The sequence below is a fragment of the Eptatretus burgeri genome, chromosome 2, assembly GCF_056783735.1.
Source record: "Eptatretus burgeri isolate ZD-2024b chromosome 2, Ebu_testis_v1, whole genome shotgun sequence".
Taxonomy (NCBI): Eukaryota; Metazoa; Chordata; class Myxini; order Myxiniformes; family Myxinidae; genus Eptatretus; species Eptatretus burgeri.
The window spans coordinates 120,148,521-120,171,591 of record NC_140962.1 but is presented as its reverse complement, the minus strand read 5'-3'; the positions used below and the strand labels follow the sequence as shown (position 1 = coordinate 120,171,591).

At 43.8% G+C, this 23,071-nt stretch overlaps 1 long non-coding RNA gene across 1 annotated transcript; it reads left to right on the top strand.

The window, feature by feature from the left end:
• The first annotated feature begins 976 nt into the window (after positions 1-976).
• On the top strand, positions 977-14,026 carry LOC147032946 (uncharacterized). The gene is made up of 3 exons (XR_015052197.1): positions 977-1,051; positions 9,800-12,947; positions 13,342-14,026. It is a non-coding gene; the product is annotated as an uncharacterized LOC147032946 (long non-coding RNA).
• The last annotated feature ends 9,045 nt before the right edge of the window (positions 14,027-23,071 follow it).

The following is a 23,071-nucleotide window of genomic DNA, read 5'->3' as shown; positions in this document are numbered from 1 at the left end:
GCCAACGGGGCTTGAACTCAGGACCCTGGGATCCCAAGCCGCCACCCTAACCACTAAGCCAACACCAGGCTCTAACTCCGCACAGCCAAATTACTAAAACAATGGGGGTGTCGACATTTTCAAATTTTTTTTTTTTACTTTTTATATTTTGTTTGCTTGTGCTACTCTCAAACAATCGGCCATTATGGTAAAAATATCGATTGGCAAAATATGGCCATTTGAGAACATCCTTTACACTTTACAGCATCCTTATCTTCAAAATATTTCCTGAATCCTTCAAAGAAACATCCGAAGGAAGCATCTAATTGTTCCAGGTCTATGCTCCAGAATATACATAAATCACGGTTCACCCAAATTTTGTGATGGCCTCTGATAGTCTTTGGCTCATTTGGCACGCATTGTCTTGTTTCTTGTTCAGGGTGCACTTCTGTCATGTTCGTGTTGGGTTGGGATTTTGACATAGTTCTCTTAAATTTATGTTTTGGCTGGAATTTCTTTCCAAAAATTTTGTTCAGAAGACTTTAGTCAAGTAGATTTGTGTTTGAGGAGTCATAATGGTAATATTATGACTTAAACATAATTCTGATAGGCTATTTTCTGAATAGATTTATATGGTTTTGTTTGGTTGATCAAAGTGTTGTCATTTAAAATCTTGACATTATATTTAAGTTTTCAAAGTCTAAGCTGTGCTGGGAAGGTTCTTCATTGTCATCATTCAGTATAGCCTGAAGTGACACATAATGACTCAAGAAATGTGAAATTTGTTTTTATAAATTGCTTCAAAACCTTGGTTTGAGATAATTTCTGAAAACACAAACGAGGTTCTAACAGCTGGGTTGTTTTACATATCTATGGCATCAATCCATAATTTTGAAACGTTATGTAAATAATTCCTTTGTTTTATCAAGTATAGAAAACTCCTTTTGGTCAAGAAAGTTGATTGTTTGTGATTGTGATGTACCCTACTCTGTTACAGAGCACTGGTGCTGCTGAAGCATTTCCTTGGCAAGAGTTATACTTGGTAGTTTTCCATTGCCTTCCCAAAAACAAGGTTAATACCTGGTTAAAATATGAAATTATTGCATTCTTAACCTTACCTGGTGGAAGAGAAAAATGTGGAGCATTTACGCCCTCTATCGGCGAGGTTCTCATGTGTATTGATATTGTGATGCCATCTTACCCATTAATTCTGTTCAGTGTTAATAATAATGATGATAATAATAATAATAATAATAATAATAATAACAAGAGTAATAATAATTTGTGACTGCTCAATGTTAAATACAATTATTTTGACAATTTTCATTTCAAAACTGTTTCTTTCTCAATTATAGATTCAGATTCGGGATTGGCAGTGAAAACTCAATGAAATGCATTTCTTGTTGACAGCAGCCTCTTCCCTCTTCCCGCTCTTCAGACCTTGATTGAATCATAAGCTGGTCAAACACTTGGAATATTGCTTTCAATCCTGACAAATCTCACACTCTCACTATCTCTCTCCAAAAGGACCTTCAGGCAAACCCTCCTATCTACTTTCTGAACAATCCTTCTGACAAAGTTCAGGCATTCGAACTCCTGGGTCTCACGATCAGCCATGATCTTTCTGTGGCAAACCACATTTCAAAGTTGGCCTCAAAAGCTATCCGCCGACTGGGCATCCCCCGTCGTACAAACTTCTTCCTTGGCCTTCACTCCTGCCCAACTACAAGGCCTTCATCCACAGCTTGATGGAGTACTCTCCCCTGGGAGTTGGACGTTTGGACATCATGCTGTGTAGCTCATCTGCTAACATTAACTGTCGGACATTAAAAATCTCATGATGTCTTCTGTGAAGAGTAGAATAATTATCATCCACACCAAATTCATACCCAAAAACAAATCACCTTTACTTGAACGTTAGACATGCCCTGCTAGTTCATAAAAGACTGGCAAAAAAAAAGACCATAAAAGACTCACTTGACCGATCCAACATCATCAGAAAAATGAGTGAGAAGATTAATAATGATCACCCACCAGAATGACGAAGAAACACATAGACAGCTACTCACTTCTGTCATCTGTCTGCAGAGAACAACTCATCATCATCATAAACAACAATTAAAATAGTACGAGCTAAACAATGTGAGGTGAGATTTAATGTAATGTAAGTGGCTTAAACGGATAAAAAAAAAATTCGTTGTGTTTTTGCTGAACTATTTTGATTTGTGTCCAGCTATGTCAAACCTGATGGCTTTTGTATTGCCCTGTAGCTGATGGCCTTCAATTGTGTTGGTATGTGTGGAGGATTGCAGGCCTCAACTGGCAGTTCATTATCCGGGTAATGCAGCATCTTTCTATCCCCAGTCGTGCACCAGATCTGTAGAACATTAAATGGAGGCGGCTGCATTGCTCGACCGAAGGTGTGGTCAAAGAAGGAATTTGGATTTTTTGGTCAGGCTGTCTCTGATAACTCACCTGCTTTAAATCAAAAGTGCAACATGGAATGTTTAATGTTCATCAGCTAAAGCTCTCAGACCCGTCGCCAAGTAAACATGCAACTCAGTGATGGCACACTCATTGATGCAACACCCTCTCTGTGAAATACTAGTCTGACATATAATTGGGTTGAGAATCGATCTCAGAGTGGACAGAAAGGCAGGTACATTGCTTCTTGGAACATTGGATGCAAAGATTTATTTTATTTCTCAAGAAGCCTGAGGCTCGTGGAAGAGTAACGTGATCGAGGGTGCAAACTGAGAGTAGGGAACTCTTGGACATAATGAGCAAGGGAATGAACAAGCAGTGAAAAAGGAAGTGAGGAAACACTGTAACATGCATGTAAGGGGGTTAGGTGAGGAAGGTTTAATTGGGGTTAAAAATATTCTGGGTAAGGATGGGGGATGACATGAGATGGCAGTGCAATGCCTGTTTGAGGCTCAGGAGGGAAGAGTGGGATCACACAACCTCTGGATTTTGGGAGTTTAATCAGGAGCGGGTGACTGCAAGAATGCATACATGCTGAAGTTGTTGGCGAGGGCTGGAGAGCTGAGAGAGAGAGAGAGCACAGGGGGCTAAGCAAGAGGATTTGAGGTGGTTAAAAAGCAGAGAGGCTACCGATCACCTGCGCTGTGAGAAACACAGGCCTTGTGTTTCATCCTCATTGTAGAAGAGGCCAACAATCTTGAGAGGTTTAGAATGCAAGGATTGCAGGAGAAACAGATGTGATGCTGGAGTCCCAGCCCAAAGAAAAGAGCAGTATACCATTGAGCTGCAAGTGCCTTTTTTTGCATAAATGATCAAGGCTCATGGAAGAGCTAAAGCTGAATGGAAGGGAGCAAAATGGAGAGGGGGGAAATAACAACAACAGAGTTGAAGTGAGAGTGAGATCAAGGGGAGGAAGAGAAGGACACACGGGGGTGAACAAGATGCACACAAGCTGAATGAAACACAGCAAGAAGAGGTAGGGGAAAGCAGGGATGAAACATAAAAGGAACAAACCAAACGATAACTAACAAACAAAAAGAGGTGAAGGAGAGGGGGAAAAATCACAATAACCTGAAAAAAAGAATGCTTGGAAATGGGACCATTTGGAGTGGAAGATTATCTTTTTGATCACAAGTATGGGTGGGGGATGACCTAAGGGAGTGGTGAACACCTGTCTTGAAGCCTTGGAGGAAAGAATGGGATTGAACAAACTGTGGAAGTTGGTTCCACAGACGGGAGAAAAGACGAACAAATAATTGGAGGTGAGCAGTGAGCCTGGATTTGGGTAGTTTAACAAGAAGAGGGTTATTGGCAGACCATGTGTGCCCTGCATAAATATGGGAGGGACAAAACAAAGAGAGGACAGAGGGTGCAAGACCAACAACGTATGGGGTAGAATACCAAGGCCACTGACCTGCCTGCCTTGTGAAAGTAACAGGCTGAGACACTCCGCTTTATTGTGGGAAATCCCAATTATTTTTGAACTCCTTGCTTTCCATAGCAACAAGGACAAGGTGTGAGGCCAGGGTGCCAGCCCGAAGGGTAAAGCACTACTCTACCATGCTCCAGATTAAGGCCTTGAAAGTTGTCAAAAATTCAGATTGGCCAAGGAAAGACCTTGCCCGACGACATAGGATGCCCAGTCGGCGGCTGTCTTTGGAACCCATCTCGGAAATCTGGCCTGTCCAAGAAAGATCATGGATGATTGAGAGACTCAAATGTTTGAGTGACTTCACCTCTTCAAGTAGTTTGTTTCAGAAGTTGATAGGAGTGTTTGCCAGATGGTCATTTCAGAGAGACAGGGTGAATGTGTGGGATTAGGCGGGGTTTAAAGAGCTTGTGATTCTATCAATGTCTGCAGTGAAGGAAGAAGTTGCTGTCTGTCTGTCTGAAGGATGATAAATTATTTAGCAGAGGGTGGAATAATCAGCAAAGAGATAAGCATGATTTTCCCAGGGATCAGAAAGATCATTGATGAGCATGAGGAACAAGACTTGGCCCAAGGCAGTGCCTTGGGAGCACTCTATCCTTGACAGGGAGAAGAGATGAGAAGATTCTGTTAAGAGCTACATCCTGACTATGGGAATGGAGGAAGTCAATGATCCATGTGAAGAAGTAGACTTGGATGCCACAAGCAGAGAATTTGGAGATCAACGTGGGGTGCCAAACTGCACCAAATACTCGAGATACTTTATGTCCAGAGAGACGGCCATGATCTCATGTCTGAGATTTCCATCCATTGGTGTGAGAGTAGAAGCAGCATGTCCAAGATACAATGTTTCTGTCTGAAACCGAAATGATGATACGAGATCAGGTCATTGGAGAAAATGAAGGATTTGATGTGCACCACAATTATGGATTCCATGACCTTGCACATAATTCAAAGAAAGCTCATTGGCTTACAGTTAAGAGCTTCCGTTTTTACACCATGTTTGTGTATTGCAATGACGTTGGCTAACTTCCAGGCAAACGGAAACTGACCTAGAGAGAATGATCAAGTGAACATAGCAGAAAGTGGATGAGCAAGAGCAGCAGAACAGGTTTTTGGACACATGCATTGATACCATCTGAGTCTGTCGAAGAATTGGAGTCAAGATTTGCCAGAAACCGCTCCACCATTTTCAGGTGACAAAGACAGTATCCAGGAACAGTTAAGTTTGAGAAGGTGGGGTATGTGGAGGGAGGGAGGGTTTGGGCACCCGATATTTGGAAGCAAACACAGAAATGAAGCATTTCACCTTCTCACGAGCAGTCATCTGGGATGCCATTTGTGGTGAAGGAAAGGGTGGCAGAAGAGCATACAACAGAGACCGACTTGACAAGGCACCACCAGTGTGATGTGGAACTGAGTAAAGACCCAACTATTGTTCAGATCACATGTTACTCTGTGACGTAATAGGTCAAGCTGTGATATTTCTTCTCTTTTTTTTCAGTATGCATCCGTATGTACCGTGCTATGGAGTGGAAATAAATGACTACCAGTTTATGTGTCTTGCCACAAGTCATGAACATAACATGGTGTAGTCGGCTTTGTTCTTTCGTGAACAATCGTGGCACAGTATAGACCAGGATGCCAAAGTAAACTGGTGAGCAACCTACAATGTCAAACCCCGAGCAGGCTGGTGGCCCCTCGGATGTTGCGTTAATAATGATGGCATTCAGTGACATGGTAGCAGCACAACAGCACCGCCATGATGAAGAGATATGTCTGTTGCATGAGGCATTGCTTTCACGTCCTCAACCGCCTCGACCATCGTCTAAGAGCTCAATACCTCATCCACCCATGCTCAACGAAAACATTTCATTGTGACAGTTAAACAGTTCAACTTTTGTAGGGAGAAATGGAATGAGAACGCACTCCTCATTCACCTGACGGACATGGAAGTGGTCGAGTAACTCGCCACCCTCAGAAACTGTTTGAGCATCCAAATGAGATCTGTGTTGAAGAACACAGTGGAATTGACTGGTGACATGACTGTTGATGAAGTGATCATCGCCATTCAGGCAAACTTGCGGGCACAGCATCATCAGATTCATGAGCTGGTGGAGTTTTATGAGTGCAAACAGGAGGAAGGTGAGACTTTTGACTCATTCCTATGTGCACTACTGGAAATTGCAATGAACTGTGACGTTGACAAGATGACGTTCGATCACCATTTCATCATCCCCATTCTCATCGAGATTCCCGATCCAAACTGCTTGCAAAGCCATATTCGACCTTTAACAACAGTTGTTACACGCCGACAAGAGGAAGCAGGTAAAATAGCTGATGTGATGGTTTCTGGGACTCAAGGTCCTAACCTGAAATCCGTCACCGAGACAGCAGAACCCCGATTCAGCAAGACCGGTATATCGACCCACACATGACAGCCATCATTGCAACAGGTGTGTTGGCAATCCACACTCTGACATGACCAAGTGCCCTACAAAAGGCAAAAAGTATCAGAAATGTGGTATTTTTGGACATTTTGGAAACGTGTGCTGTAAATCCAGGAACAACAGGACAACAACGTCCAAATTTGCCATTTGTCACATGGTGTTGAGAGCAGCTACCACTGAGGTTAACGCTGCACAGCACACCACATATTCAGATCGACGTCTCAGATTCTGATAACGACCCCCCTCGGACAAGTGACTTTTCTGCCCGATACTGGAGCGGAAGTCACGGTTATTGGTCCGATGCATCTGAAGCTGCTGGATATCAACATGGATAATCTGGACGATGTACCTGGTGATGTGAGTTACTGGTGCAGATGGTACCTCGATGCAGTGCCTGCAAATAATCCACACCATCCTTCACAGATGTGATGAGTCAATGTCAGAGACAATATAACTGTGCAACAGTGTGCAAACGGCATGTTGAGCTCATCAGCGCCTACAAGACCAACATTGGTGTTTGTGTGAGAAGCAGACAACCGGTACAACCATGCAATTGGTACAGGTCCTGAACATCAGCCCAGATACTGACCCATCACTGGAGCTATGGAACCAGGTCTTGTAACTGAATTCAGCGATGTGTTGGATTCCACGGTCCTACCACCAATGAACAGCACACCAATGATCATTAATCTCCGCAGCGACTCGGTGCCGTTCCAGCTACGAAGGACATGGCCAATCCCACTCACCTGGAGAGACCAGGTAAAACCGAGTTGGATAGCATGTGCAAAAAAGGCATGATTGCACCGATGGGCAGTGAACCATCGGAGTGGTGCCATCCCTTCATCGTCACACCCAAGGCTAACAGGAACATTCAGATGTGTGTCGATTTCCATAATCTTAACCATCATGTCGAGTGACCCATACACCCTATGACAATTCCAGCAGAAGCAATATCGTGCGTCTCCACTTCCAGATTCTTCAGAATGGCTGATGCGATGCAACGCTTCCTGGCAAACCCCCCTCAAGGAAACCAGCCAGCTCACCACAGTCTTCATCACACCATGGGGTAGATATAAATTCCTACGGGCCCCCATAGGATTAAATGCTCGTGGCGCCGAATATTGCTACCATGGTGACATCGCCCTGGATGGTCTGCACAACACTGTCAAAATGGTCAACGGCATCCTGATGTTTCCCCGAACACGTACAGCAGGTACGACAGTTCTTGATGCGCTGTCGCATGCACGTGATCACATTGAATCCTGAGATTCCAGATTGCTCAAGCCCAGGTGAAGTTCTGCGGCTATGTTGTTGGACGGAATGGCATTGCGTCAGATCCTAATAATCTGAATGCAATCACAGATTTCCCTATTCCTACCATCATCACAGATCTTCGCTCATTTCTCGGCACGGTTCACCAGCTGGACAATTTTTCAGCAGACTTTGCCAGTGCATCGGAACCACTATGTGGACTGCTCAAGAAAGGATCTGTCGTTTTCTATGCATATGTTACCCTCCTGTTATGTCGACCAAGACAATGGTCCACTTACGAATGCAAATGGAGATGTTGCCCCACCACCGAGAAGTAGTGGAAGGGCAACAAAATTGCCATGTACATTAGATCTGTGAAGTTGTACTCCACATTCCAATTACCGATGATGTAATGTGTAATCTGGTGAAACGGAGGTGTGATGCGCAACTGAGTAGAGACCCAACTATTGCTCGAATCATACGGACGAATACGCGAGACGCAATACAGGATGATTAAATGAGACAAACACAGCCACTGAGCTTGGGGAAGTGACGTCACTTCCCTGAGCACTCTGGGTTCCAGTTACGTCACAGCAATGGCACCGCCTTTTCTCACTGCACTCAGCGGGGCATTTCCAAAGGAAGAATTTCCTCCTCCCCATGGATGCCAACCTTTGGTTATTTGTCCTTGTATTGCTCAATCCTGTATAAATGCTTTATCAGAAAACAAGGAAGCAGTACGTATTATTTTAAAAAGCTTTGCTATGCTCAGCCGGGGTTGAAACTTCTGCACTCCCAGACCGACTCAGAGCAGATATTATAACCGTTACGTCACCGAGTCTGATGTTGACCAAAATCACTTCCATCTCATTTTGTTGCCCCATTTGGATTTATCCAAATCCTTTTCTTTGTTCTTTTCGTTTGAAAGAAGATGTTCATCATGGAGAAATTATTTTTCACAGCAACTTCTACCAATATGCTTCCTCTTTCGTTTCTGTTGCCTTTTGTGAAATTGATGACAGATTTGTCATTGTACTCTTGTTACACCTTCGATAATGAAGGTGGATGGAGGTTATGTTTTCATCCCTGTCTGTCTGTTTGCAAACAAAATATTTCAAAAAGTTGTGGATGGATTCGGACGAAACTTTGGTGGGCAGGTTGGTTAGGTGACGAGAACAAGCGGATTCGATTTTAGTTTAGGTCTGGATTCAGATCCGACCTATCAGTGAGGTCCAAAATGTAAACAGTTCAGCTTGGTGGAGGTATGTTCTCTAACGAGTGCCGTTCTAGGTTGTTTTTGCATCAAAATCACTTATAATGACTGCATATTGTTGCATTATTACTTTGAAATTCCTTCATTGTTGTTTGGGCTTAGACTTGAATGATTTTCAGATGACATTTCTTCGCCAATCGTGCATTGCTGTCAGACATACTATTGTAATCACATGACTTATAGACGACTCAAATTTTATTAAGAATCTAATTCCACAAACACTTTCTTCTTCTTTGCTCCTTGCGTGGGGGCATTCAACCCAATTTTTTCTTACTGGAACAACTTTTTCACTTTTTGTGAAGTCCATTGATATATTTTATTTAATGTTGTTGAGGTTTCTTTGAGTGTTGGCAGGGTTTCATCACCTTAAAAGCAGTGTCCACCGCACATACACAGGTCTCGTGTCGAATGGGGGTCAAGTGAAACGCAGATATTATTAGCATCTAGCTGCTCTCTCCTTATCTTGACTATTCCCCTGATCAGTAATTTAAGAGCTTCTGGGGACTGAAGGCCATTTATCAGAAAGTGACACATCAGGTTGAGGGGTTTCGGCACGCTCGCCACGCTTGCAAATGCGGGTTGGCGAGGGAGCTCTCTCGATCCGGTTCGTAGGTTCTTTGTTCTCAGCATAGGTTACCTAGCTGGTATTGATGTGAAGTGACAACATCACTGGTTAGAGCACTTAGAATGATTAAAACGTACAAAGTGCAGCATCATCAAAAAGGGAGTTCCATTTTAGGATTGATTAGTGATTTTATATTGATTTGAGGAATGGATTATATCGGAATTTTGTGATTGTTTCTCAGCAGTAAAGATCTTCTTGGATATTACAACCATCTGGTTGTTTTTTTTTTTTTGCCTGTTACAGGATTAAAATTTTGGGAATTATTTTTTCAAGAGAACTGACCTGCTTGCTTTCCTTTGTAATTGCAGACTTTTTTCGCCTTCCGTTCAAAACTTTCCTCTATTCCTTCTGTACCCATCCGATGGCGCTGCGTCACCGCGTTGTTACCTTCAACTCAGCACGTGTGATGAGTATTTTATTCATTCCTTGGCCTTGCGGTGTGTTCGATTATCGCATGTCTGTGCAATAAAACCATGAATGATTAATACGTTTGAAGCAATGAGGTGTACTGTCTCACTCCATGCCGATGGGAAGCTAAGAAATTACAGGGAAGTCGGGAAAACCTTTCTCTGTTGTAAAAGGGGTTTATATATTTGCTTATTCTTCATTCATTTTGGATGATGGAAGAATGGGATTTTTTTGTTTTCTTCATGAAGAGGGGTTTGGGGAAATTTTTGCAATAATAGTTGAAGCAGAGGACTCGTCACCAGATAGAACAGCTTTGATTGTTTTCGGAAATCCAACTCCTCATGTTACCAAAGCTGGAGCTCGTGTTTTGCCAAGATAATCCAGCTTCTTGGGTTACCAAACGGGGGTCTCTGCTTGCTGAGCTAACTCGGGCTGCGAATACTCAAGTTGGAGGCCCTCTTGCGGGGGTTAAATCCAAGCACTCGAGACACTAGTTTGACTCGCGAAAATAGTCCAAAACAATGTTCCAGATTATAATCTTGAGCAAACTGAAAATCTTACCAAGTCCGTATGATTTTGCATCTTAAAACGGTTTAAAACTCTCCAGGGTTGTAGCCATCATACGCATCTCTTCAGTTACATACTGAACGTATGGTAACATATGTCACTGATCTTATATCTTCATAGTATGAACCATAATCTTGGAAATGTTTGACTGATGAATGCTTGTTTCGGGGCGATTGGGAACGGGACAAGAATGGAACCTGTAGCTCCATGGCCGAACAGCTGAAACCTCTTGAATATCGACCGGAAACCCCTGATTGTCGACCGAACCAGGGCTCCCAGCTGTGCATCAAGGCAATTCACACATCCCCTTTTCGGGCATTGCGCCTCTGTTGGGTTCGCTGAACGGTCCATCTGTTGTGGATTATCGCAAGTAGAGTGCGTCCTCAGCTGACCCCTATCGCCTTCCCACTGAGATTTGCAGTCAGTATCCAGCCACATCAACCACAATATCAATTTATATAATAATATACACACCGCGTGAAGATTTTTTTTTTATTCATGCGTCGTATAAGCAAATCTGATTACGCAGACGTACCCCTCTCAACATTCCTCCATCATTTTTCCTGTGGCTATCCTTCCTCTGGAGTCTGGGTAAATAGTTTTTGATATAATCAGTTGGAACCTTGATGCTCTTGCCTGTAGATACATGCTAAAGAGCCAAGTGTAAAGATACAGTTGGAAAGTGTTATTTGAGTCGAATTTATGGCACTGCAGAACCATTTGTTTACCTTCCCTTTTATAATATGCAAATCTGGACTCAAATGTAGATACTATGTCAATGGCCATATATCTGCATGTTACTCTTTGCCTTCCACTTACCACAATGTACAAGCTGTATTGGCTTTGCGAGAAAGTTCTGCTGGCTCAGAATCGTCATTGTTTTGAGGAGTGAACCCCAGTGGTTGTGTTTTCATTATTGGGCCGGTGACGATGAACCGCAGACCAATATTCATGCTGCCGTGGTCTTTAAGAGCGCACCGTTGCCCTGGATAAAGCTACACTTGCGTGTCGAGAAGGTCATAGTTGAGGCTTGGTAAAATTGAAACGACACTCGTGCGAAAATAGGTTCTGCACCCTCTGCACTCTCACCTGTTGCACCTGATATTGTCCATGTTGTTTCCACCCAGGTATCTCTGGAGTATTGTTGAGAAGCCAACTTTCATTGCACAAGAAATAATTTTTAGTGTCGCATTTGCATCAAGGTCAGACTCCTCCTGCCAACTTATTCATGCATGCTTCCAGCAAGGTTAGAAATCGTGGCAAATGAGCTGTATTATTGTTTTTTTGTTTTTTTTTAAAGAAATTCTGTTGTTCACATCACGTCCACGCTTGTCGAGCGAACCGCACCATCCACACCAAGTTTTACTGCTGTAAAAGATTATTTCATTGGTTATATTTTTTGCTTTTTAATGTTTTGCTCTGTTCAGTATATTGTGATGGTGGTAGTTCTGAAAGCTGTTTGACGATGTCATTCAGTGCTTTATATGTCTTGTCTTAACTTGCTCGTTTATTATCATACTTAGAAATATGCCTATGGAAGCTTATGTCATGGTAAGTTCTCCACCCAGGGATTGATGGGATAGTTCAAAGGTCGCATACTCACTTTTGAACGATCTCACCTGGTTTTGATCCCCCACCTGACTATAAATTGTCGCTCTGGTACTACCCAGGCAAGGAGTTGCATAAATGAGTGCGCTGTCCATCAGATGGGATGCCAAGCTTGGGACCTGGCTGCGAGCCTTCCCTGTTGTGTGCTAAAGGTCCCACGGTCTTTTGCAAGAGTAGACCATTGTGCACCGACACCATGGCCAAATTCCAAATTCTAGCTGTAACCAGCTGTGGGGAACATGGCAGTCATCTTCCACGCAGCAGCCGCCGAAACAAGCGCTGTGCGCCAACAGACCAGTGACCTCCTGGGATATGGTATTATATCATGTATGACAGTTCTGCCATTGTCCTTCAATGGACTTAACCAGTCCAGGTCCAGAATTGACACGCACAGACACACTCACTTACTCATTCCCACTTGCGCGCGCGCACACACACACACACACACACACACCACACACACACACACACGAATATTTTAAACCCTTTTCCAAAACTGATAGTAGCCTTTTCACAAAAATTATTTGTGAACTTTGTTCTACACCCTACAAATTTACCCTCCTTTTTATAATATGCAAATCCAGATAAACAGCTTTGGGGCTGGATAAACATTGGTCCATCAACATTTCTAAAACCAATGGAGGAATTCCATTGAAAATTGTGAGTAACCTTTCTGATGGCGGTAATTTTTAATTTTATTTAGCCCTCACCCAAGTCATATTTTACATGGGTCATTGTGCGGTCAAAATATTATATAATTATTATTATTATTTTTTTAGTCATTCCTCGAATAACATGGCATTTCAATCAAAACTGATGGTTGCCTTCTTGTGCAGATCAAGTTGAAGATTTGCTGCTATTCTTCAGGCCCAAGTGAGCTCCAGGGTTGTTGGGCAATTTTTTTTAATGTTTGTGTGTGTGTATATACAGCGGCGTAGTGGCAAATTTTGAGGTACATGGGCTCTGCAGAAATATCAGCCATGACGTCATCATCAGATCTACCGTCATATCAAGTTTTAACATGACGACACTGGGTACTAAGGGGGGTGCAGTCCGCCCCGGGTGACAGCTGGGGAAGGGAGGGGGTGCCATTGGAAGAGTTTGAAAAACTAGTACAATGATATTGTTACGGATTTGGAAGCCATTTGCACACAAACAGACAGCAGACCCTAAGCTTAGTTATTTTGATAAGTATGTGTTTATAGCTAGGGTCCCATCCCTTATGTCTAATGGGAATTTCCTATGTGCGCTGCGAGTTATTTTTTAGTTGGAATTAACTACAACAACATCCTCCCTCGCTCCTGCCACCATCGGCCTTCCTCACGTGCATGCGTGCCGAGCACAGACATGGGCGGGGTTTCCATCACCTCAGATCGGAGCCCCATTCCAAAAAAGGGCATGGAGTGTTTCCTCTACCCAATGAGCCATGGGCGAGCATCGCACGCGTGCCCCAGCCAATGAGAAGCCAGAACGCCCAGGAATAATTTGGGTGGCGAGCAGTCGGTCTGGTGGCCTGGTCTTGGTCGTGGTTCAAGCGGTCTTGGTTGTGGTTCAAGCAGTCTTGGTCTTGGTGGTTGCGCGGTCGGTCGAGTGAGAAGGGTTCATGTCTGGGCTCGTCGCCATTGCTCGTTTCGGCCCACGTTGGGTGCCGTATCCTCGTCGCCGAGTCTGGAGTCTCGGCTGCTCGCCATCCAAGCTCCCACGGACCACGGGTCCCACACGTACAGTTGCGGGCTGAACCGCACGAGGCGGACAGTTACCGACAGGACCCTGGTCCCCAGCTCACCTTTCCCTCCTGGGCTGAGGGGCTGAATAAGGACCCACGGGGTCCATTTATTTTTGGGTGTGTGTGTCTGTGTGTGGCCCGTCTTTAACTAGAATTGTTAAGTGTTGATTGCTCATTGTACATTGCATTCTATTTGTGGTTAAGTCTGCTCTGTGTCTTCCTCCTTTTAAATAAACCCTCTTGTTAAATGTTCCAGTTTGTTGCCCCTGTTTTTTTCCATTTACCCAGCACGGTGCAGGCTTGAGAAATAGAGGCCGTCGGTGCCATAAGTTGTCATTGGGTCCGACGGACTTTGGTAATTCCGCTCGGTTACACCGGACCGAGGTCGCTAGAGCGACCCGGTTCGACGAGGTCCGTCGAGAGTGTGGTTTTCCCCGGTAGTTAGACTACATGGGTACTTAGGTATATTGAAATTAGGCAATTAACCCGACCCCACGCCTTTGAAATATTGGCGACCACGGTCCTTAAATGACCCGTGTCTTTTTGGAGTTGTCCGAGAGTCACGACCTAAATTCCGGGGTGTTCGGTGGAGACGACCCTACTGCTCCCCTAGTGGTCGTTTATCACTACTGACTCCCGGCCCACAACAATATCATGATGGTTTTAGTTGCAAGTGATATTATAATATTGTTGTGGTTTTGAGAAACCGCTGTTGTAAATGTGCACTCACGACATGTAAGGTCCTTCAGCATAGTTATTTCCATAATAAATGTTTACAACAGTCCCTATCCTTGAGAAAGCTCAAACATGTACCCAGCGCAACAGAGGCTTTTGATGGAAGGTTTTCTCATGGAGTGTAGGTAAGATTCTTCCATGATAATTCTGATATCCTGTGATTTAAAATCTAAGTATAAAAAATTAAGTTAAAGAATTATCAGATTGTAAGTTATGTTATAATTTGCAGCTTATAAGAAAAAAAAAAAAGATCGATCTGAGGAGAACAGATTCCGGGCCTAGCTAGTTTACTAGATTTACTCGATTGATTTCGGGCCTAGTTATACTCAGCTATGAGGAGCGGCTGAAAGAGACGGGGCTTTACGAGGAGATATGATAGAGATGTTTAAGATAATGAAAGGTATCGATAAAACAAGTGCAGATGAATTATTCAACAGAGTAGACAGTTATAGGACCAGAGGCTATAGACTGAGAGTAAAGAAGAGGAGAGCTAAGATGGTAGCAAGGAAGGGGTCTTTCACTCAGAGAGTAGTTAATGTATGGAAATGGCCTCCCTGGAAAGGCAGTGGCAGCAGAAAAAGTGGATAAGTTTAAATTAGAATTAGATGGGTACCCGGAAGTTATGGAGATAGAGGGGTATGGGGATGTTGATTAGACGTTTTAGGTAGTTTGAGCATTGATGGGTGATTGTGTGCATGTGTACGGAGTGCTGTTGGTGGGGGTCTTGTCAAGGAGAACATCCTAGGAAGAAGAGGAGGCCCAGGAGTGTCCAGAACTAAAAAAAAAACGAGCGGTTTGTGAGTGTCGTTTCGAGTGAACGTTCTGAGGGAGCGCTTACAGAGGAGTAAGATGCACACACAGCTGAGTGGTGCATTAAAAATCGGAGCGGCGATTGGGAAAGCAGACGAGCACGCTCGAAACCGACAAATATTTTTTTGTGTGAGTACCAAACCATTTCTGCTGGTACTCATTAAAGAATCATTAAAAAAAATTGTGACAACCCCTGGATATATAAAGCACGATCCCAGAAATGCTTTTTTTGTCATCAGCTTTCTCCACCATTTAGAAGCAACCTTTTATCAGTTACCAGGGCATTGTGCATTGCAGGAAAGATCGTGATTCGTTCTTTGGGTTTGACGTCATATTAAACTCATTTGCATACAGGTCTCGGCCACGATGGTAGTTTATGGGTTCACACTTTCATTCTGAAAAGTTAATTACATGACTGCTGCACTCGCAGGCCGTCTGTAAAGTTAACCTCCTCCATTAAATAGTTAATGGGCAGGAAAAACATAGCCACGGAAATGACGTCATACAATCCCCAGGCATTCTTTGACACTGGATTTTCAGTTACCTTTAAAAAACTCTTCCTGGTGATGTTTTCTCTGTGGTTGAGGATGTGTTTTTGTTATAACAATGACAATCGGTATTACCTGTACACTGAATTTTTAATGTCCTGCATTTTAAAAAAAATTTAAATAAAAAAAGTAAAGTTTTATGTTTTTATAAATTTCTTACCATGTGGCAAGGGCTGGCAGGATGGCTTAAGCTCGAGAGGTACACACACTCACCTCTAACCTGTCTATCTTGGGTTTGAATCCCGACTCAGCTATAAACTGTCATCCTGGTGATTCATCAATGTGTGTGTCATCTCAAGGATGGACGTTACCCTGGGAGTCCTGTCTGCTGGCATCAGTTGATTAGTTGTTGTCTTTCACATTAGTTAATGTCTTCCTTGGAGTTTGCAAAATAAGATAAAGCTTTGTGGCAATCCAGATAACCATCCAAGAGCATTGAAGAAGATGGCAGAGCAGATTACCATAATGTTGGCAGAGTGGACAAGCATGATGTTAATACTCTATATACAGTATAACATCATGCTTCTTGCTCTGCTAACATTAGTCCATGTCATTGATAAGCCATTCTTCACAAAAGCAGCCACATCACCTATCCGACCAGATGCCAACTAGTTGTAGGCATCTAAACTTTTCCACGTCTTCATGCCTTCCACGGTGTAAATACTTTCAGTAAATGTAGGATCATTCACTAAATCTGGGATTTAAAATGGTTCGGAAGTTTGTCTCGCTTCTGCACCTTGCTGTATTTGGTAATTCATACAGGTCTGTCTTGCCGAAAACCTGTTGTTATTATAAAATCTCTCCCTAGACAAAGTGTCCAACGTATTGACATATCCAAGTTTCAGAACAAGCTTTAACCCAGATTGTTTGGCCATGAAAGCACGATAACTCAACTGATCATGAACAGACGTTCCTCTCTTCTTCTGTTTTTGAGCACTCCAATATGGCGACGGCTCGGACATCACTAAATAACCTTCACTAGTGAATTTGGCATTCGCGAACTATTTCTGAAATGAAAAATAAAGTGTTTCGTTCAGACTACCCATTGCCCACATATGTACAGAGAGACACCACATATTTGATAGGTTAGGTTTCAGAAGAGCTCGCTAAGATAAAAACGCGCAAATATGATACCTGTTTGTCGATTATACGATGATAGAAAGGTTTAAGTACCAAGCTACTTGACAAATTCTCAACTTTGTTAATTAAAAACAGGGTACGAATGCCTCTGGAGATGTAGCCAGTAATACTTCCGATCACGCTGATCACGGAAAACAAAATGGAAACCAAGAGTTGGAAGGGTGGTATGTGCGCTTAGTCAATGTGTGTGCCTTGACACACGCACATGGGCCATGGCGGTAAAATGTTCACACACTGTCAGCGTACATTGCCTGGGAGGGAGCGAAAGAAGGATGAATGAATGATCCATCCATCCACTGGGACCATACTCTGTGCAGAGTGTTGATGCTGCCGAAGCAGTCTCCTTGGCTATTGGGCACAATCCTGGATGGGTCGCCACTCCGACACAGGATACCAGCAAGCTGGTACTCATTTTGCTGTCATCAGAAGGATGACAGGCAGAGTCAACCCCACCTGGTATTAATTCAATAGATAAATGGGATTTGAACTCAGGATCCCAGGATCCCAAGCTCACCACCCTAACCGTTAAGCCAACACCAGGCATAATGAATGCTGGAGGGAGGAAATGAGGAAGAATGAATGAGGAAATGAGGGTGCGGTAAATACATAGGAATTGTGGGGGATTTAGAGCTATCAAAGCAAAATTGTAGATGCTCATGCAGAAAATGCTCAAAGTGGTAAATGCTCAAATGCTAAATAGTGGAAAGTCATAAATTGTTCACATGCAGAACCATCCTCAGCATAAGCATAGATTTGATGTTAAAAAGTAAACAGTTCACGAGCGAATTCAATCTTAAAGAAGCCGGCCATTGCGAGGGACAATTGAATAAGTAAAAAAAAAAAAATCCAACCTAGAATGTAAGACCCATCGTTTTGCTGATGGGAATACCCATCTTTGCGTAATTGCTAAAAAAAAACAATGGTTGTTGTTAATGGCAAAAATTAGATTGGTTGGTCTATTGATACTGGCCGAGCTACACACTCCAGGGAGCAAGGAGGGGGAAAGTGTTAATGGGATGTTCATCGCAGCCTCTTTTGATGCTGAATACCGAATAATGTACACCAACACACTAAGAGGAAGATCAAAACAAATAAAATCTCGCCCTCCCCCTCTCTAAATTCTTGATATCAAACTGTCAGGGGTACATATTGGGAATGGGCCGAGCCAGGAAATAAACTCTTTGTGCATGTCCGTGCAGCACATTGTATGCTGCGTGTACGCATATGTGTGTTTGCCTGTATTGCTATGTTGTGCATGTACATGCATGCCACACTGTGGATTGTGTAGGCGGTACCGTTATTGCTTGATTAGTGGTATCCTCCGCAGGACAGCTGTTGCCGCACAGCCACACTCAGGGATGCAGGCGTGCTGTGACCGAGCTCCTTTTACTCCTTTATTATAGACGGAGAAAAATGCATGATAGCATCCAATAAGTGGGTAAATAAATAATGTTGACAAATTTTAGGTTAAAAATGAGTAATTGATTTTCATATAGTTTTATTTATTTATTTTTATTTACTGTTGTGGAGCTGAGCACTGCCTCAGATGGATTGAGGTGGCGGAGCAATGCTCCGGTGTGCTCTAGCAACACAAACATTCCATTGTATATAGGCCAGATGCCAGACCCAATTTCTGGTGGTCTTGGGTACTTTGCTGGAAAATTTTCATTGCTGTCAAGTATTAGGCCCATGGGGGTACATTACTGCACGGGTGGATGTAGATTCGGAAAGTGTGGCAATTGCTTCACAAACAATCTGCTCCATTCACCCTATCATTTGCCGGAGGCCATCTTTCATCTGCTTGGAAGTCAGCTCACATCACCTTTGTCAGCCAACATCTTCTTCTTCATTTTTAATGGCCACAAGAATCCCTACATTCTTGTGGGATTGGCAGGCGAAAGCTAGGCTCAAGTCTTTCACGAACTCGCTGGCCAGGTCTGACTTGCTACTAAGGTTAGGGCAAGATTTAGAATTTGGCCAGGGTGTCAGCAATAGCTCGCCTACTCTTCATGAAGGGCATCATTGGATCTTTAACACCCATCAACAAATGCCAGCAGATGGGATGCCAGTTTAATGATCGTGTTTCAAAGGGTGGAGGAGCTCCTTGTGAGCCAACAGCCATCCATATCTGGTGCCCAACTGCATCGACGGATATCCTCCTTTCGGTGGGTAACCTTTCCAAGGAGGTTGGTGGCAGGATTTGCACTTTGGCTACCGTAAAACACTTCACTCCAAAAAACACATGAAAAACACAACAAAAACTGAAAACCCACTTCGTGGGAATACCTCCTATGCATATATATATATATATATATATATATATATATATATATATATATATATATATATATATATATATATATATCTCTCTCTCTCTCTCTCTCTCTCTCTCTCTCTCTCTCTCTCTCTCTCTCTCTCTCTCTCTCTCTCTCTCTCTCTCTCTCTCTCTCTCTCTCTCTCTCTCTCTCTCTCTCTACCCCCCCCCTCTTTGTCTCTGTCTCTGGATGTATCTGGAGGGTGGTTATGACCGGACGGTGTTTGTTCCCGGATGTGTCCGGATGGGAGTTTGTCTCCGGACGTGTCCAGGCAGTGTTTGTCTCTCGACAGCTTGTTAGCCCCTGTTGGACTTGGTCTGAAACAGGGGCTTATGGATTTGATCTCAATTTTTGTGTCCGTGTGTGCGTGCATCCAAAACCATATCTTGGACATATATGGACCAATTTTTTTTTGTATTTGGCAGAAAGACAACACATAATAGCATACACAAGCATGTCATTTTTTTGAGATCAGATCCAAGATGGCCGACTGGAGGATATTTTAGTTGTAAAAAGCCTGATGTTGAACACGTCCTCAACCATTTCTCAGACATGCATTAACTCATGTTGCTGAAACTTGGCACTCAGATAATGAATGAGAGCTTATAGGCACTTCATTTTTTTTCGACATCAGATCTAACATGGCCAACTGGTAGCCATTTTTTCCATTCAGCCACAACAGCATTCCTGAGGTCGGGCACTGATGTTTGGCGATTCGGTCTGGCTCACAGTTGGCGTTCCAATTCATCCCAAAGGTGTTTGATGGAGTTGAGGTCAGGGCTCTGTGCAGGCCAGTCAAGTTCTTCCACCTCTGTCTCGACAAACCATTTCTGCATGGACCTGCCTTTGTGCATGGGGGCATTGTCATACTGAAACAGGAAAGGGCCTTCCCCAAACTGTTGCCACAAAGTTGGTATCACAGAATCATTTATAATATCATTGTTTGCTGGAGCGTTAAGATTGAATTTCACTGGAACTAAGGGGTCCAGCCCAAACCATGAAAAACAGCCCCAGACCCTTATTCCTCCACCCCCAAACTTTACAGTTGGCACTATGCATTCGGACAGGTAGCGTTCTCCTGGCATGTGCCAAACCCAGATTCGTCTGTCAGACTGCCGGATGGTGAAACGCGATTCATCACTCCAGAGAACGCATTTCCACTGCTCCAGAGTCCAATGGTGGTGAGCTTTACACCACTCCAGCTGATGCTTGGCATTGCACATGGTGATCTTAGGCTTGTGTGTGGCTGCTCGGCCATGGAAACCCATTTCATGAAGCTCTATACGAACAGTGCTTGTGTTGACGTTTCCAGTGTCAGTTTGGAACTTGATAGTGAGTGTTGCAACCAACGACAGACGATTTTTCCACGCTATGTGCTTCAGCACTCGGTGGTCCCATTCTGTGAACTTGTGTGGCCTACCACTTTGTGGCTGAGCTCTTGTTGCTCCGAGACATTTCCACTTCACAATAACAGCACTTACAGTTGAACATGCCGTAACAGTTTTGCTTTCCTCACTTATATCATCGAATGCCTGATCATCATACTTACGAATCGCTGGATACATTGCAATGCTTATACATGCCCGGAGACAACAGCGTTCATGGCTTTATTTTATTTCCGCACATGGCAGAACCTCAAGACTCTTAAACTAGGCCAAATTACAACATTTAAGCTCCACACTTGAACTTCATTTGTCCAATTCGGACATTTATTGGGCATTTCTGGGTGCATGGGTCGAAAAGACTGAATGGCAATTGTTAATTGCTTGCCAAGCAAGCCGTTCTGTTGGAGAGCTTACTTGAGTGATTAAGCCACTTGGTGAGTGCTCACCAAGCTACTTGTTTGCTCCTTTCAAAGCCATCAGAAGTGAGACCCCTCGCTTTGCTGAAGGAAATACCAATCTTTGCGAAATTGTCGCCCCCCCCCTAAAAAAAAACGGAATTAAAATTAACTTTCACCCTTCCTTTTAAAATCATGCGAATTAATTATAGAAATATCATTTGCTTTTTCATATCCTTTTCTCACCTGTGCTGCGAGTAGAGCGACCTGCTTTGTGATGCTTTAAAAGGTGGTGTTTAATCAGCATTTTCTGAATGTAATCATTATTAGAAACAGGATTGAATGAGACACATTATTATAAGTGAAGAAGGAGATGAAGGAGGAAGACATTTTCCTCCTGGTTTTATATAGAACACGGAGGTTAAAACGAAAACGTTGCTATTTGCGCACATTTTATCGCCCCGGTAATGGCCTGGAATGCTGCCTACCATCCCCTCACGCTTCCTTCCCTTAACCTTATGTTGCTTTCCATTCCCCTTATGCTGTCTTCCCCTCCCTTTATGCTGCATTCCCCTACCCGTACGCAGCCTTCCCCTCCCCTCATGCTGCCTTCCCCTCCCCTTCCCCTTTAGCCTGGTGTTGGCTTAGTGGTTAGGGTGCTGGCTTGGGATCCTCGGGCCCTGAGTTCAAGCCCCATTGGCCACTGAATTAACACCAGGGGGTTGATCTCGTAGTGATGGGGAATATATTGTTGCGGACCCGGGGTCGGAGGCGAAGGCCACAAGGGATGAACTAACTCGGGTTCCCACCAGACTCTCCGGAATCGCAGATCATCACACACGAATAATTTCATGAAGCGGCGGGTCGCGAATCGACCGTGAACGCCAATAACTCGACCACGTGACTTCGGGTCCGAGCTGTTAGTCCTCCATCTAATGAATACCGTTTACCTAAAGGTCACATGATCTAAATACCGGGGCACACGCCCTTGGTACACACTTGCTCAAACTGGATCACTTTACCAGATCAGATGCAGCTGAGCGGAACTGCCAACCTGGTACTGGCTAGAAAACAGATTCGTTGGGAAATAACGACCCGGCTAAACGAGGGTGTGGGCCAAGCTGGACCAATGGAGGAAAAGACAAAAATGAGCTGGGAACATTTCTATACAAAACATAAATTTACAATGGCGAGGAAAATTATGTGGCACATTGAATGTGGTTTATTTGGACTGTATGTGCAGCAGGGGATAGCAAGAAATTTGTCGTGTGTGGCAAAAGGCAAGCAATCTTACAAAAGAAGACAGAGCAGAGTTATCCCGTTATATCTTTGACAATCTTAACTTAAACTAGGACAGGTGCCATCACACACACATGCACACGCACACACGTGCACACACACACACCAGAGGAATATTAGATATAGCCCAGAGGGAAAGAGAGCAGCTGAGGATAAATGACCTCTCAATACCTGGCATGGTTGGCAGACCAATGCAACCCAGAATGCTTAGGGAGAGGTAGGTGGTAGGAATACTGGTGATATCTAAGGTGTGGGAGTGAGAGGTGTGGTGTAGTGAAATGTGGGGGGTGCAGTATCATGCCAGAGGAAAATGGGATTGCAAGTAATGATGCTCTTTGTGCATCCAAAGAAGATGAGATGGAGATTGATAGAGAGAGAGAGGAGAGAATAGATGCGTGAGGCGAAAGATCCCAAACCTAGCCATGTAAAGGTCTGTTTGTGTAGCGTGTACCTTCGTGGGATGCTCTGCCTGAGCGTTCCCACCTCAAGATGTGGTGCTTTATCTCCTGCTTAATCACTTTGCCAGAGCTCGTGGCAATGTGCACTCTGCACTGGTCTGACTGGCTGCACAAGGGTGGCGGAACGTTGACAGCACGGCGGCAGGGAGTCTCGGCAGTCGCCCCGGATCAGGCTCTCAAGAAGAA